Genomic DNA, 16,823 nt, shown 5'->3' with positions numbered 1-16,823 from the left:
GAAAATGAAGATGAATTATGCCACTGGGCCAAAGGTTATTTATTTAAGTGCAATAAAGCAAATGCGTTTTCACAGCATCCCCAAATCACATCTCCGCCCTCATCAGCCTTGAGCTGTCTAATGTTCACATACACACAAGGTCATAAAATGATGCAACCAGACAACAAACGCGTGTTTGTAATGCCATAGACCCTGCCGATGATTAGCTGCAGAATATGTTATCATTACATCGTGACAACTAATATAACTCTGTTCCACCTCACGAGGACACATCTCCTGTCTGCCACCTGAGCAGCGTTTGGCTTGCCTGTACGTGTTACATCATGTTCTGACATGTCAAGCTAGTCCAATTGATAGGAAAAACCTGCGGCTGATGGCTGATGGCTGATAGACATTGGACAAAGTCGAAGCTGAGACTAATCCAAGCCATTGTACATCAGCAGATAAGAGAAAATAGTAGAAACGCCGCCAGCGCTCTGTCGGGGTGCATGCTGGGATATCAGCCGAGGCATTAGTGAGCACAAGCCTTGGCTTAATTTAGCCAGGATACCACTTTTGTTTCCTTTAGTTTAAGTTCTTATGCTTTGTGATCTGTCTATGCAGAAGTGTACAATTCAAAATGGTACAGGATGATTCAGATAACGTTAATAACTTTGTGCCTGCATTGTGCACAAAAGCGTTTTAATTTACAGTTATGTACTGTGTCCGTACAAAGGAAGATGTACATGTGAGCACGCCATGAAGACTAATGTAGATGAGTACTTGCAAATGCGTTTTTCCTGCTTAAATTAGCAAAGTTACCATAATAACAATAAACACATACTCGGTTATTAAAAAGTGTTGTGACAGAAATGTAGGACTTGTGTTTTTCATGATGTTTTTTTCAAGGCAGATTTTAAATGTTAAAATCTCTTGGTTATTATTTTCTACTGAGTCATAAATGCTATAAATGCAACACAGAATAGGAAAAAGTATGCGTGTTATGGTCCTGTTATGGCTTCCATTAGTCTTTAATGGGATAGTTCACACCAAAACAAAAAATCTGTTATCATTTACTCACCCTCTTGTCATTTTAAAATGTGAAGGACCTTGTTTCTTCAACAAACTGAAAAGAGGATATTTTGAGAAATGTTGGTAACCAAAAACAATTGGTCCCCATTGACTTCTAATGCATGGAAGCCAATGCTACTACACGGGGACCAACAGTCTTTGGTTTCCAACATTTCTCAAAACATCTTCTTTTGAGTTTGCTGAAGAAAGAAAATCCTACAGGTATAAAACAAGGGTAAGTAAATGATATCAGAATTTACACGTTTGGGTGAGCCCTTTAATTTGCTTATATCTGTTGATCAGTCAAAAGCAATTGGGCTAAATAGGTTGAAATCAATTGCTGCGACATTTACATGTGCCTTTAAAGGGACAGTTAACAAAAAGTAAAAAATATCGGTCATCATTTATTCACCTTCATGTTGTTTAAAAGCTCTTTTTTAGTGGAACACAAAAGAAGATATTTTGAGAAATGTTTTTGTCAATAGAACGGAAGTCATTGTGGTCCAGTGTTTGCTGCAGAAGAACAAAAATCAAACATGATTGGCTTGACATGGTAAAATTATTTATTTAAAGGTCCAGTGGGTAAATCTAGCGCTAAGGTTGTGAATTTCAACCAACCGCTCACTCAACCTCTCACTCCACCCCTCACGTTCGAAACAGTACGACGGGTGACAGAACATGGCGAATTATATGAAAGGGGACCCGGTGTATGAAGATAGAAATAGCTCATTGTAAGGTAATAAAAACATATCGCTTCATTGTTTAAGCTCTTTATACAACTCTGAAGACTGAAGAATGTCTTTGAAGTTATATGTATTATATTGCATTTCTGTCAATAGATCCTCCAAAAAAATACACTCTGGACCTTTAATGGCAAATATAGCTCTGCATACTTATTTGAGTAATCTGATTGGGTCAATGGCCCGCCCACCATATACTTCAACTACAAACTATAATATGATTCATAAAAACTTTTCTAAAATTATAAGTGGACCTCAAGGGAATAAAATAAATCATTTTAAAGTGTAAACGAACCTTTTTAACAACAATGCCTTCTTATCCTCTTAACCAAAGGACGTGGACCATTACAGGCGCTCATGTGGTACAGTGTTTGTTTTAAAAGCTTTTAATCCCACATGCTGGTGTATTCTCAGGACGACTGTTATTATTGTAAATTTCATCGTAGATAATAAATTCATGCTGAGATAATCCCTTTTACAATGAGACACTAATCAGGAGGTTCAGTCTCCCTGATCAAATAGGGTTTATTTCTCACTCTTTGTAAATTGTAGCAACATACATTTCACAGGGGAATACATGGATTTACCTACCGCTGCAGACTGTGGTCCTTGAAGTTACCCACAATGCTTTGAAACATCTTAAAGGGGCAGGATCGTGCTCTGATCATCATGAGGTAAAAACGGGAAAACTATCCATGCGGCTTTTTCTGTAAGATTTTCCAAGGCCCCTTTCCTTTGTGCTAACAGAGAGGAGGTGCTGTAGAAAAGCCTCTTAGCTCTTCACAGATCCATACAAACCCAGACAGATAATGTGTCTTTTCGGCGAGAGGTGACAAAAGGTCTTGGCACTTATTTATTATTTCATTCTACTGTCTGTCTGCACTCCGCTGCCTATGCTATATTTCAGGTGAGAGGACGCCACTATTGTGCTGATTTGACAGCTCTCGATAAAAAACAGACAATGTTTACACATGCGCTTTTGTGGTGACTATCAGGATGAGCTGTCAAACTCATTTCTACAGTATATGGCAAACTGAAATACATTATTAGGTTCAATTTGTGTATTCTGTGGTTGTCATTGATATCAAATTTGTTGTTTTAAGTGATTGGCAACTGGACTATACTGCATTTATTCTACAACACTTGTTAGCTGCCAAGACAGCTATTTTTAACATTTCTGTGCAGTAGAAATATATGTGACATTTGTGATCTAGTTTTCCTCAGAAACATTAACATTTAACATTTTGTTCCAATGGTAATTCACATTTTTCATTCTGTATTGCAAATATATATGTAGATGGAATAATCTAAAATGCTTTAAACTAGTCTACTGGAACTTTCCCTAGAAAAGCCATCTGTACCACCAAATGTTATTTTTTTGTCTTATCAGTCATCAGGACCACAGGAAATCCATTTTAAGTTTGTGAAATGATGTTGTCGGTGTGCAGTTTTATCTTGTTTTGTAAGTGTGATTTGAAATTTGATGCATGGCTGCGAACTCTAACGTTAAAATGTTATTGCGAAGAAGAAAAGAAAATCACTGTCCGTGTCTACCCTAATGTGATGATACATTCATAACATTACTGTCTCTTTGGTTTATATTACTCGGTCATGTTAACACAACCCAATAGTACAATTTGTTTTATGTTATCATTGGACTTTTCTAATATTATAGCAGCATAGCAAATTGTCTTTTGAAAGCACTCAAATCACATTTAGTAAGTTGAAGGCCTATAGCACATTAATGTCAGTCTGCTATTAGGTTGTTAAAATAACCACTCTTATGTTACACCAATTGTAAATAGATGGAGGTACATAATATCGCTTCCCAAATGGTTTTGATTTAAGACCTATATTTGAAAACAGACAAAGTGGTTACCCAAGTGCCAAACATTTTACAAAACTGAAAAAAAATTAGATTGAATTTCTAAATAAATATTGTTTTATAAACATTTTTATGTAAAATGAGAATTAAACTAAATCTTGTACATTAATATGCATATTGCTGAAATCGAGCTAAAAAACACACCTGTTGTTTTGATATTTTACTCAGAAAATGGTTGAAGACCAGATCATGTCTGCCTTTAGCCCCAGGGTGACTTTATGTCTGGCTGAATTACTTTACTTTTGAGAGCAGGTGAATGATGTGAGGGACATACTTGAAAAAACTAATCAGCCAGATGCACAGATATGTGTAAACATGTTCCATCCTTGAGCAAGCCAGCGGCCTGTGAAAGAATGTGTCATGATTTCGACACACTTGACTGGAGGGGCTGGAGATGTAAAAACACAAGGAACCGGCAGGTGGTCTCCAGATAATTTTAATAGCATGTATAGAAACATTTCCTGTCACGATCTTCCTCGAAATTTGTGAAATTGAAATGAAAAAGTGCTAAATCTGGGAATAAATCTGTATGTCTTGATAAGTGTGAACTAACAATTAAGTGCTTGAAGGAAAAAATCGAGTAAGCTGTGAGATCTGTTATATGAGCATATATCAGCATAAAATGCTTTTACGTGTTAGCTAGATATAGAACCGCACAACAAAGAGAAGTATTCCACAAAGGTATTTAATGGAAATTCACAGGCAAGAGAACACCGGAACAGGAACCACATGCAAACTGAGGCAGGCTTAAATTTACAAGGGAAACATAACCAGGTAAAACAGAATCAGGTGAGGGATAAATTAACTAATAATGAACACAGAAGACAAGACCAAACTGAAGATAATGTGACAGTGCTCTGGCTGTGTTCCAGTGTTTTCTATCTAAACTTTTAAAAGCAACATGATCCCTATAGTTTGCCTTAATGCACTTATTAAGGTGACACGTAGATGCTTCGCTAATATGTAAATTCAAGTCCAAAAAAGTGCTGTTACACTGAGTCAAGGGATATCTAAAGCTTCTTTCATTTTAAGACACTGAATATAAATAAGCTATTATGGTGATCTATCTATCTATCTATCTATCTATCTATCTATCTATCTATCTATCTATCTATCTATCTATCTATCTATCTATCTATCTATCAATCATCTGCCTATCTCTCTATCTCTCTCTCTCTTAGTACTCTGGCTTCTATTAAGTATCTCTCAGGTTCCCCCATAGATGCATGTCAGCCATTTCACTTCACACAATTTCAGTGCATTACCTGCAGTGCGTTCTCCATGCATGTTTGAGGATGCAGGGGGCAGCCCAGTAGGGTTTGCATAGATAATGGAGATGTGTGTGTGTGCGCGCATGCCTGCTTGGATAACTCCACTGAACACACAAGTCTTGGAAGCCTGAGCAGCGAGGGAAATCTGAGCCTTTTTCCAGTGTTAATTAAGAGCTAATGTATTTTAGAAGCAGTCAGAAGCAGTTGACACCCTACACTGACACATGTCCAAAGTGCATTAAGGTCAGATATGTAATGTTCCCCAACATTGATGGATCACTGGACTCTAAATATTTGTAAATTCGATGTACTAGATTAGCTTTGATCTGCCAGTGAGCAATAGACCCAGTTTTTGAGAGTGAAAAACAGTCAACTTCAGGACCATGGACAGCGTTTCACACAAAACCTGGCACAACTGAACAAAAGCAAATTTTATAAGTCAGTTTCAAAACACTGACAAATGCAATGTTTTGAAATTTCCTAATTTTCTCTTGTTAACTTTAGAAAACAGCCATTTCTACTGTAGATGTCTTGTGTCACATCGCTTTTTTGATCAGTTCTTAGGGTTCTTATACACTGAGCAACCCAATTATTCAAAACATTCTGTAAAGTCATGGCAACTCCCTCACTTTTTTTTTTAACTGCTATCCTTCAAATACACACACAAGACGAAGATAATAGAACAAGCACAAGATAAGACTTGTCAGATGATTCATGGCAAAGCGTAGTCTCCTGTGTAAACTCCAAAACAAACAAACCAATCTTGAGCAATCTGTCGATCATTGCCGCCTAATGCACTCTGTCCCAAACTGAATACATATGTCTGTATATACATGTTGTCTTGTATATACATCGTCCCCTTGGAATTATAAGCACTGTAAAAAAAAGATTTTTTTGAACTTGTAAATAAAGCTAGCATTACTTGAGTAGGCTATGTTATACAAGCAAGTTGTATTTTGTCTTTCTACTTTAAAATGTTGCGTTTAATTCAATGTGTTATTTGACGTTCCTTTCTAATTATTTGTGATCTAATACATAAGTACATTTAAATGAAAATGCCAAGTAATATTTACTTGGTGTTTTGTCATTAAATTAAGTTATGTATAAAACTGATGAACACACGTAAAATATACTCAACATAGCCATGACAACTGACTGAGGAAAGCTTGCCAACAGAACATTTTCTCAGCGCCTGATGGGATTAAACTATGTTAAGTCATCAAATGTTTTCTTTTAAATAAGCATAGTGCAGCGTTAATAAACTTTATTTTTCGCTGGTTTGTTTGAGTTCAAGCTCTTGTGATTGAGTATCGTCTTGGTAATGCTAACAGTACTGGACAACGTTTCCAAACATTGTTTTTTGTATGCACAGAGATAACTGAATTAACTGAGTTTTGTTAAATCAAGCTATTAATATGTTGACTGGGTTCAGTTTGCTAACGTTAACCGTAGTGCCAAGTCTCATATTTCTAACGTTACGTACCTTAAGCATGTAATTTGTTCTAACATTTAATAATTGGTATAACCTAAGCCGATGTTCAATTTACCTTTACATTTATGCAATTGGCAGACGCTTTTATCCAAAGCGACTTACATTGCATTATCCTATACATTTATACATAGATATGTGCAATCCCCTGGGATCGAACCCGCAACCTTGCATTGTTAACGCAATGCTCTTACCACTGAGCTACAGGAAAGCTGTCATAGATTTTGGACTTACCATTCTCACCATAGCGTTTGACAAATTAATACAAATGATGCCAGAGGAAATGTGAAGGTGGTTTAATGGATCTAAATAGTTTTCTCTGTTAACCTTTGTTTTTCTTTGTTTCTCTTTTTTTTAAATAAGCTGTTATTTATTTGAATCCTAACATTGAATAAAAGTATTTTTGTGAAATGCCTGTCACCGTTTTTGATGTTCAGATACATTTTACTTTACACATATTAATACCTCACATACACTCACCTGAAGGATTATTAGGAACACCATACTAATACTGTGTTTGACCCCCTTTCGCCTTCAGAACTGCCTTAATTCTACGTGGCATTGATTCAACAAGGTGCTGAAAGCATTCTTTAGTAATGTTGGCCCATATTGATAGGATAACATCTTGCAGCAGATATAGATTTATGGGATGCATGAAGCTCCCGTTCGAACACATCCCAAAGATGCTCTATTGAGTTGAGATCTGGTGACTGTGGGGGCCATTTTAGTACAGTGAACTCATTGTCATGTTCAAGAAACCAATTTGAAATGATTCGAGCTTTGTGACATGGTGAATTATCCTGCTGGAAGTAGCCATCAGAGGATGGGTACATGGTGTTCATAAAGGGATGGACATGGTCAGAAACAATGCTCTGGTAGGCCGTGGCATTTAAACGATGCCCAACTGGCACTAAGGGGCCTAAAGTGTGCCAAGAAAACATCCCCCACACCATTACACCACCACCATAATTGCATTAATGAGAAATTGAACAGGTGTTCCTAATAACTCCTTATGTATGAATTCAAGTAATATTTTCAAAAAACAAACAAGTAAAGATTACTGAGGAAAATATAACTAGGACTCTTGTAAAGAAATATTAAGTACATTTAGAAGCATTAATTAAATAAAATGTAATAAAAACTAATTGACCCGGTACTTGGGAATTACTTGGACAGTTCTGATAAATTAACTAACATTTCCTAGCTTTTTTCAAGTTAACTTTACTAATTCACAAAAAAAATTCAGTGAGGTTCTATTTGACATTTTTTGTAAAACTGAGTTATTGACATATTCTGAGACAACTCATTTACATTATGTGAAGTAATTTTTACAATGTGTACATTTACATACAAAATACATACAGAAGCTTGTTATCTCAAAACTCCCCAGAATGCAGATTATACCTTATAATTCCAAGGCAACGACATGTGAAGATCTAGTTCCACCAAGACCAAATGCATTGAGGTTATGACCATTAGCATGCTTAAATGTATCATGTATATAACAGTGTGCATGTTTATTTGTTCCGATAACAGTGTGACCGCAGTCAAAATAATAATGTACACATACCCAATTTTTCTGCAAAGCAAGCTGTACCTCGATGTTGATTTAGAATGTACAGTGCTCTTCTAAAAGCACTCTGAGCACTCGTATACGTTTATGACAGGAAAACTTCTCACAGTTTCCTCTGCCCACATCCTCATCTATACAGAGATAAAAAGCTGCAAGTGGCTCTCTCCGTATTCTCCAGAGATATGTTTTTTCTCTCTACATTTGTGAAAGACTTGGTTTTTTAATAACCTTCCACCCCTTCCCTTTTTTATAGTCGAAGGCTGGATATCTCTCCCCCGAAGGTATTATTTTGGTTACTCTCGTGAAGCAGAGGGCGAGACGGGCCGGAATTCGACTCAACCATTACAATTGAACAGTAAATCTTGCTGTCGGTTTCAAATCTTTCTTCACTTTTTTGTATTATTGCCCACGATGCAGCAGCTCTAGGCTATTAATCATTTTTTTTAATCTGTGTATTCATCTGAGGTATTACTCTTACATAATCACATTCTTATGGTTGACGTCTGTTGGGAAAACCTTATAGTCTAATCACAAGGCCATTGTAAATTGATAAATTGATTGGCTCTCATTAACACCTGTGCTGGACATGCATGATCATCTGTTCTCAACCTGCATGATGGCCGCGTGGCAGACTGGCAATAGATAATTTTTGGCTCCTGGCCCTTTCCAGATGTGAGATGGTGTTGATCTGTCATTGCGGGCTCCAGCTGTGTGGCTAGATAAAGTGTTCTGGCCATATGTCCCTTTTCCTTCCCTGCCTGGGATCAGACAACACAGACGGGGCAGATGGAATAATACACCGTCTGCCCATAGTCACATAACGTGTCTGCCGGCATTAATTGGGCACGGATTATTTCCTCCAATTGAAATGTTGGGGCTTTGAGGTTGTGGCGTCGACATTTGGTTGTTTTCACAGTGCCGCACATTATGGGCTGATAATCGCGAATGAAGAGAGAAATGTGAGCGGAGCGAGGGAGAGGAAGAACAGGGCGAGAGACATTGAGTAATAACTTGTCCAGTGCTTGGGAACATAAGAGGAATGACATTTCTTCTCGGTGTAAGCAGCTGTATCTCTCGCAGGAGCAAAGATCTCTCTCTCACAGCGGGCTAATCAATGTTGACAAGGCATTTGAAAACTGGAGCGGTGAGTGGGCCGCATGTTCTAAAGTGATCAAATTGGCACGCTCCAGCTGAGCTGTGCTGTTTGAAGATGGCCTTTGATGAGGACTGCAGCATTGAGCGCAGGACTCTTCTGGGGACCCATTCAGCCACTCTACCCCAGATAGATTTATTTTTCTCTCGCTCTCTTTTTCATTGTGCACCCCATGATCTGTCAGGATAAATACCATGTGCTGTTGGAGCCACAACCTATTTCATGATAAAAGTTTCAATTCTTTTCCCCGTGAACAGCATTTCTCGTGCCGTCCGCTTTTTGCCGGATAAAGAGTGAGGCTGTCCATTTTAAGCGTGAGACAGCTTTAATGTCGCTGCAGGGCTGAGTAAAGTGCTAGCAATAAGATTTAGACAGGCTGGACTCCCCTTGTAATCTGAGGGAAGAAAAACAGCTTTCATCAAAGTGGATTTACAGTGCTTCCTGAACTCGGTGAGAAAATCTTAACACCTGCCAAAATGGAACCGGATTATAGTCAATTATTAGTGTTGGAGCAGATGTGTGAAATGTGTATTTATATATAAATTATGAAAAAAATGCAATGATCTTGGATAATTATAATACTGTAAACAGCGGTGTATCATTTTAATATCTTAGAACTTTTTAGATGTTTTGTAAGCAAAATACATTGCATGAAAAGTTGTACTTAGTTTATTTGTTGCCTTACAGTTCAAGTGTGTCATTCAGGTTCTGTAATGAGTACAAAAACACAAAAAGCATATTTTTTCACCTGTCACACTGAGTATGGTGGAGGAATGTGGTCTCACGTCTAATTTAAAAGCACCTTTTTGTGTAGAATATGCAGAGTTTGTTCTCAAAGCTTCAAAGAATAAAAAAATACATATTTTGATCATTTACGACTGTATTTGGAGGCTGACAGCAAGAGCTTACTTGTGTTAAAGATCAAGCTTTACCTGTCCAGAGTTTGCTGTCGCTCTCAAGAAACAAATGTTTTCTCAAAATCCTTTGTCTTATGCGCTTAACATATTTATTACTTTGTATAATAATAATAAGTTTGGCACCAATAATCGATAAAGAGAATTAAAAACAAAACTCAAAATAAGTTAAAAACAAGTTAGGTGGAAAAATATGTTGTTTGGTTATGGACATTTTTTTACATTGTACATGGAGACATTTCTCTTATATTTTACTTATTGTTTATTCTTGCACTGTTATTTTTTTCGTATTGCACAGCAGTCACTTAAATAAAATTGATAGGGTTACTGTGAATAAAAAGTATGTTTGTTGGAAGAATTAAATTCACTGAAGCCAAAAGAAAAACATGCAACGTATTTCCCACGTCAATATACCGTTTTTGCTCGACTGGCTGTGTTAACTGACATGCTTCAAAAATTGCCCCTGCCTGTGCCAAATTGGATTGTGAAGTCTCTTTGAAGTAACCCAGCTTTTATCTGTGGTCTTTCCAGACTTTCTCAGAGCAACTGAATGTTCACCTTTTTATTATCTTTTTTTGTCTGTTTTTAATTGCATCTGAAAACAGAACCAGAACTTCAGTTCACCTCATTAATCCTTCTAACTTCCTCATTAGCAGCTGATCTTGAAGCTTCTATTTTCAGTTGAGTTGAACTGCCTCCATTGAAAGCTGCGTCTCCATGTCTTAATTCACTGCAATGTGACCATCACCTTGTCAGGCCCTCAGCATTTACCCCGGGGACCAAAGCATCCACACGCCAACTGCAAAACTGTCAGCAGAAGAGTGACAGAGGACGTAGATGTGCATTAAGTTTCTCACAACCTCCAACATTCACATCATTCTGAACTTTGTACAAGCAGGCAGGGTGGATGAACCAGACGACAGTTATCTGGATTAGATCGATGGATGGTGAAGAAATGCAGGGTGGAATGACTTCCGTGCTGAGTGTGTCTCCTTGTATCATGTCTGTGTGGACAGGTACATATGTTTTCTGTAGATGCACAGGTAGAGGTCGAAAAGTATTGGGTATTAAAAATAAAAAGTGTGTAATTGTATTCTTATTAATTATTTTCCATCACATACTTTAACTGTATTGCTTCCAATAGAAGCCTGAAAATTGACAATCGAGTAGTGACCTCATTTCTTCTTCATAGTTATTTCACTGTATGGCACAACATATGCGTTATTTGAAGTCGAAAAAAGCAAAGCCATGGTGTGTATGTGCAAGCACTTTCTTAAATCAAAATGTGTCATGTTACAAAAGCTGAAGAGAGAGAGTAATGTAAAAACCATGCTAGAGAACATTGCATTACAGCGATTGCTTTTGTTTCAATCTATTGTCCAGAGCTCATATAATATCTATGGATATCATGTCAACAGGGCGGAAGAGAGTTGGAAAGACCTCGGTAAGTGTACCTAAAAGCCGTAAGAAGCCACGCGTTTGTTAGAGATCCTCTTGGGCTTTAGAGATAAGAGTTGACGGTAATTCTTGAAATCAATAAGCATAGATAAAGTAAGGTGCAAACTGTGTACCCCTATGCGTTGAAAGACAGCGAAATGAAGACAGCTTTGCGGGTTATTTTTAAAGCTTTCGCAGTTCTTCCGGTCTCAAATGCTTCTCGGGTTACATTATTTATGAACCTGCAGCACAACATCGAAATCTGGGCTTAAACCCGTTTCTTGTCTCAAACTCTGAGAGAGAGCTGCTACTGTACCCTGAACAAGTAGCAACAAATAATTTATGATCATAATGAACTCCTTCCTGTATTAAATACGTTTGTACGATGGCTCGGGTTTAAAGGGAAAGCTCACAGGGGAACGTATTCTTCCATAGAAGATTTAAGAGATGAAGGTGGAGGCCATCGATGGCACTTGCTGACAGAGTAATCCGTCAAAATTGATTTTATATAACCTTTTATTATATGTGATCTTTATATAATCTACTATATATAATCTTCTCACAAGACCATCAATTGAATCCGATGGTCAGCGTGAGAGCCGTGAGAGGCTGAGAATCAAATGTCACACTAGAATCTGCTTCCAGATTCTACCAACAGCCCTGTTACAATCTGACATGCTTCCATTGGCGAACAAAGTCATTTTGACGTTCAGTATCAAGATTGTGATCGGATATATTGCGTCCTGCTGCACAGGTGACTTGTAACTCTGAGTTATCACTGTCTCATGCTGTTTATTTATTAAACTCTCCTGTGTATCTTCACCTTTACATTCAGACTATTCCATCTGCTGTCCAATAGTTATTTATTTTTCACAATACATTCTTTCCCATAGACACATCAAAATTAAACTCTCACTTTGTTGAATTGTCACTCTTTCTCTGTGCAGCCATGGTCTCTTGAGCACACCTGCGCTTTCATATATCAGTTTGTTGGGATGGTAATAAAAACATGGAATGCAATCAATGTTTGATTGACAGGTCCATGTTCATGGGGAAGAGGAAATGATCTGAATATTCAACATGATAAGAACTAATGCATCTTTTCATGACTATATGGCGACAGTCTTGGGTTACTGATAGAGTGGGGGGGGGGGGGAAACTGGAACCTAATTGTGTTTGTGTAACAGTTAACTGCTGGCAAAGTAGAATTATCCATTTTAAGGTGGACGGGGTCTCCGTGGGTCTTTTACTAACTCTGCAAAGGTTAATACATATTTACTCAGAATTACAATTTACCACATTCACCAAAGTTAAAACTTTCTTTTTGGCCATGAATCTTGTTGACAGTGACTCACCTTGCATAAACATGAGGTAAAAGAAAATTGCTGTTTAGTGATGCCTTAAAAATGTTTTTTAAACTTAACTTTTTACTGACGGTTTTACTATTTTGTACATTAATTAGTTTTTACATGTGTGTTTTTGTATTTGTATACATTTGATAAATAATCAATCAAGTAAATAAATAAATATTGATTTTAATGTTAAAACACCTGAAAAAATATATGATTATTATTGATTAGTAATTCTTGGCAAAGTGAAAATTGTTTCAACACCACAAAAATAATATTTATGATTTTATTTATTATTTATTAAATCTTTTTGTTCTGTTTTATGTAATTTTCCCTTTTTAAATATTTTATGAATTAAGAAAAAATGGCCAACATTATATCCATTGTAATTGTCATTGCATCATTTGTTTTTGTTTAGAGCGACAACAACTCATTCAGTGAAATCAAACGCACAACATTGCTGCTAATGAGCAAAACACATACGAACCAACACTAGGTTCCCATGGCAATAGTGATTCCATGCGCTGTGAAAATGTCCAGTATTTATAGATGTTTAGACTGATGTATCTTTAACTACCTAGTGGGCCACACGCTCACGTTCTTGTTGACAGGAGAGGAAAAGCAAGAGGCAGCACCTTCGATTAACTCAGAGGGCACTGAGCATGGTGTTTTAAACAAGACATATGGTCATCGCAGGCAGCTGTCTGCTTGCTCAAACAGACAGCCATTCTTCCATGTCTCATTGGCTTCTGTATTGATGTGTCTAGCTGGGATGTTGTTGGTGGGGGGGTGTTGAACCTGGTCTGTCGAAGGAAAGATTCCTCCCTGAGACATCCAAACACAGACCGCTGACACCCTTTAGTAACCAACATACTTACTTAGCTTAGTGGCTGATAGAGCTGGGATTTTAATTTTATTACTATTTTATTTTGGCAGTAAGGGAACAAAGTATAAGAATGTATCTCTCAATTTTGAGGTTGGCTTATGTTAAAGGTGGGGTGTCCGATGTCTCATAGCCATGTTGATGTTCAAATCACCAAAACAGACACACCCCTACCCTCATCTTTCTCTTTCATCGGCACTCTGCTCGTTTAATGTCCACCTTACAAGGTTGTTTTGGTTCTCGGCCCGACTTTGTCTAAACAAGCGTAATTCGGAAATCGGACACCGCGCCTTTAACGGTGTCAAAATATGTCAAACACGTTTGCATCCAACGCCCGTCATGCATGTTGCGTAGTAACCACAGAGCATCGTCCCTAGTAATAGAATGCGAAAGAACAACACAAAACACAACTCTCAAGAAACGATACAAAAATAAACAAACATAATCGTTCGCGTCCTAATTGTTATTCAGAATAACATGATGTTCCAACCATGTGACTTCGATACATGCATCTGGAACACATATAATTTGTCATGGCAGCCTAGTTGTAGTTGACAGTGAGGATCACAGTGCTCATCTGTTTGATCCATTTATTCCAGCACTGTTATGGATGAGAGAACTGCTGTAATGAAATTGTCTCAGCATTTCATATTACCCATAATTCCCCAGGCCTTCAGGCGCCGTCTTGTTGACGACTGAGGCGGACTGAAAAAACATCACATTTTACACATCTGATGTTTTGATAAGGTAATTAAGGAACTGGATAAAATTGTCACAGCAGCAAAATAACTAATTATTTATTGTGTTTGTATACATAAATAATTAGTGTATAAGCACAGAATATTTCACAAAATGGGTGTTATTCTCACGTAAACCTGGTCTCATAATTGTAGATAGTGTTGTATATGTGTTCATGGTATGGACATGTTCACTTATGTGCGAGCACAAGCGAGCTGAAGTAATTAGTTTGACTTCGTCCTCACACTCGCTGAGTGTTTCGACCGGCACAGTTGGAATGTCAAAGGTCACCTGCCGTCTCTACGCATCCCTGATCACCACCAGCAATTACCTGCCAGGTTCATCGTCACCCGCCACCTCCCTCCTTCTCTCTCATTTCTTTTCAATAAAAGTAAACACATCGGGGTCACGCCAGGGTCAGCACGGGTGTAAATTTCCTTTCTTCCACCAGAGTGCCATTCAAGTCATCCATGTTGAGTCTGTCCATAATTTTGAAATAATTAGCTCTCCTCCGTGCACAGTGTGTGCAGTTTTCTTCCCCTTGAAGCGTGCTCTTCCCAGATCAATCTCGCTAATTGCTTTTAGAGGGACTAATCCTATAAACTGCTCTCGCTTAAAACTGCATAAGGGCCCCTGAAGACGGCGTCAGCCTGAGCTGATTTGGATTCAGCGGCAGCCATCATCACTGGAAAAGGCCGGGTCAAAAGGTTGTGACAGTAGAGAATACCTACAACCTTAAACAGGTCGCATCAGAGCCCAATTTGTGCCCAACAAGACAAGGTGCTTGCTTCGCTTACAAGGGCAAAGGTGCGTTCTTTCATCCAAGCTGCATCTCGTATGGCTGAGAAAAGGGCGGGGGGTTGCAGGTTAGCCACTTTGGGCACAGATGTTTACCTGATATTAAATCACTCTTTTTCTTTAGTCTTGTTCAACGTTTTTGTGATCTGTGGTGTTCTTTTCATTTTATAGATTTCTGACATTTCAAAAGATCTAGTTTTGTATATACTGCTTATGAATTCAGGCTGTGAAGAGCATCAACATTCAACTTTTGGGTGCATTGTGATTCATTGTAAATACATTTATGCTGGATTAGTTTCTGTAAATGTTTCTTTTCATGATGCTGCTTCGCATTTTCAGTTTAAAGAAGGTCCAGAAACTCACCAGCATTTAATTGGCTCTTAAAGCCGGAAGCATTTTAAATTCTGAATTTAACTTCAGCAACCCTGCTAAAGTGTCCAGCTTAAACCTGTCAAACATTCAGACTGTTGCAAGCTGATTTATGCCGATCTTTTTTGTGATGCAGGCCAACGCAATTTCATGGCAATTCACAAAACAAAACAAAAACAGCAATACTTTTTATGACAAGTATTTATAAGATCTTATTTGTGCATTTTAGTACAATCTTCTTTTCACCCCAGATACATTAGGTTTAGGAGTGGAGCTTAATTCTTCCTTTTTTCCAATAGTCAAACATCTTAAACTAACACAAAATACTCAAGTTAAGTTTTACTTTTATAGAAATTCATGCAACATCACCATTTCGTAAAATTGTTTTGTTTCCCTATGAGATAAGATTGGGTAAACACAACGCTGCAGTACAGTAATGGTTGATGTGGAGGTTAAAACATTTTAGGGCTAAATCAATATATGTCTTGACACCCCAGGCCCAGTGGGAACCCTTACATTAACGGTTAAGAGAGATCTGAGAGGTGGTGATTCTTTGACAAGCCACAATTCTGAATGTCAAAGCAAACAGAAAGCAGTTTTGTACAGCTGCAACCATGCTCGCCTAGTTTGTAAACCCTTGAAACACTCAAGAACCGTATACAATTGCTAGCCACCTTATTAGGTTGATCGATTGCTAGCCTTGGTAACACAAACATATAATCCCAACGGTTTCAAACATTGACGATTTCTTTGTTGGTTTTTCGTGTGTTGAGACTAGCTTAAGTAAATGCAATAATTGGGATAGAATCTCTTGTGCACGCTTTTGTTGTCAATTTTGGAGCTGAACACCCGAGGGGTAAATTTGTATGTCGACTACCAACCAATAAGGTTTTTAAAGACAAACTGAAGTGGCTTGAAATGCTCAGAGGTTTTTGAGGAGCTGACATAATTTCCATTGCAACACACTCTATACATTGCTGGGTTATTTTAAACCAAGCGTTGGGTGAAAAGGGACGAACCCAACCGTTGGGTTGTGACCTAATCTATTCTGTGTTGTTTCAACCCAAAATGCTGGGTTGTTGTAACTCATTGTTGGGTCAGTAAATGTTGTCTGTGATTGACCTATGGCTGGATATATAACTTTTCGTCCCAATGCTGGATTTGATACAGCATT

The 16,823-nt window shown here is 37.8% G+C and overlaps 1 protein-coding gene across 3 annotated transcripts in view; it reads left to right on the top strand.

Annotated features, from left to right (window-relative positions):
• lingo2 (leucine rich repeat and Ig domain containing 2) overlaps positions 1-16,823 on the top strand; it is a 219,995-nt gene that overhangs the window by 60,989 nt on the left and 142,183 nt on the right. The window contains exon 1 of one of the 3 annotated variants that reach the window (XM_056768896.1): positions 2,387-2,464. The exons of the other annotated variants lie outside the window; for them this stretch is intronic. The gene's annotated coding sequence lies outside the window, so the exon portion shown is untranslated. Of the gene's footprint in view, positions 1-2,386; positions 2,465-16,823 lie in introns of those variants that run through there. 3 annotated transcript variants of the gene reach the window in all.

The sequence above is a fragment of the Triplophysa dalaica genome, chromosome 16 (assembly GCF_015846415.1).
Source record: "Triplophysa dalaica isolate WHDGS20190420 chromosome 16, ASM1584641v1, whole genome shotgun sequence".
Taxonomy (NCBI): Eukaryota; Metazoa; Chordata; class Actinopteri; order Cypriniformes; family Nemacheilidae; genus Triplophysa; species Triplophysa dalaica.
This window is presented reverse-complemented; position numbering and strand designations above follow the sequence as displayed.